Raw genomic sequence first — 1,396 nt, forward strand, 5'->3', positions numbered from 1 at the left:
AGGGCCGCCCGCCAGGTAGGCAGTACAGTTGCGCTCGCGTGCACTGCGGCGTTGCCTACCCGACTGTTGGCAGGCGCTCCCGAGGCGAGCACGTCCCGTACGCGCCAGGCAGGAACAGTCGTGACGTGTTAGGCGCCCTCATTCAATCCGGCACACGATATGCGATGGTCAGCGGTTTAAACCTCGGTCAAATCGATATTATTTTTCTCAGCCCAAACGCTTTCGGACACTGCCTTTCGCATACTGGGATAAACAAAACAAAAAAAAAAACAAAAAAAACAACAAAAACAACAACGTGCCACGGCCAGGACTCGAAGCACCAACTGTGAGCGGCTTGTAACTTCACAATTTTGTTTCTCTCGTCCGTTGCGCGCAAGCGTTTCCGCAGTGGGCAGCCCTACAATCACTTGCCGTGGTAGCTCAGTGGTCTCCGTGCGTGGTGGCTGGATGGTAAGTCGGGTCCGGCTCGGGTTCGAAACCCGACCGGTGCGTAACCAGTTTCCTCCGCACGGAACCTCTGAAGTTATTCAGAGGATCTAGAAGCCGTCGTGGTTGGCTGTTGTGCAGGGGATGGACTGAGTTTCTGGAAATTCGGGAAGCGGAGATAGCCGAGCTTCTGCGACAAAATATTTTCTCGTAAGAAAACATCTCCATCAAATTGAGGTTTTTCACCGACCAAAAACTTGCGAGTCACAGGTTCGAACACTCTGCGCCACTTCGTTTGTAGCTACAGACAGTCGACATGACCGCATGCAGCTTCATCCGAACCAAAATTGTCGGCCCTGTAAGATCAACTCCCGGGCGGGGCAAATTTTTTCTTTGTCGCTTTTTGTCTCCCGTTAGGGAGGACCGAGCTCAGACCTCAGGCTCGGAAAAGCAAGCTGGTAGCCGAGCGTGTTAAATCATGATGGTTGGCAGATCTTGGGGACGGTCGGTAGTTCGAATCCCGTCCGCGATAATTTTTCCTGCTCCGCTGGCCAAGTGTTTTCGGGCGTCAGTCACAGCTGAGATCTGGCTGCCGCCGAAAGTTGGGCTCTGTATCGTTCCGTCGTGGCCAAGTCGGTAGCGTCCGTGCCCGGTATGCCGGGTCGAGGAAAACGCATCCTGTCCCAGGAGCAGTGAATGTTGCACGCACTATAAATGTAGATAACGTCGCTAGATAATGAAGCAGTAACCAGTAATTTTCGCAAATCGTGCCAGCGTGCCGTCACCTTTTCGTCACCCCGACGTCACTTTACGCGGGTCGTATGCGTGACACCGACGTAACGTGTGTCACGTGGAGTGACACCGAGTAACGCCACCTTGGCCGTCGGGTGGCGGACGGGTTCTGCTCGCCCCCCCCCCCCCCGGGTCGGGCAACAGCAGCAGCCGCCAGGAGCCCCGCCCTCGCCGCCCC

The 1,396-nt window shown here is 55.5% G+C and overlaps 1 protein-coding gene across 1 annotated transcript in view; it reads left to right on the forward strand.

Annotated features, from left to right (window-relative positions):
- LOC113215174 (uncharacterized) overlaps positions 1 to 1,396 on the forward strand; it is a 28,467-nt gene that overhangs the window by 12,266 nt on the left and 14,805 nt on the right. The window lies entirely within an intron of this gene.

The sequence above is a fragment of the Frankliniella occidentalis genome, unplaced genomic scaffold (genome assembly GCF_000697945.3).
Source record: "Frankliniella occidentalis isolate FOCC.00 unplaced genomic scaffold, Focc_3.1 Scaffold314, whole genome shotgun sequence".
Taxonomy (NCBI): domain Eukaryota; kingdom Metazoa; phylum Arthropoda; class Insecta; order Thysanoptera; family Thripidae; genus Frankliniella; species Frankliniella occidentalis.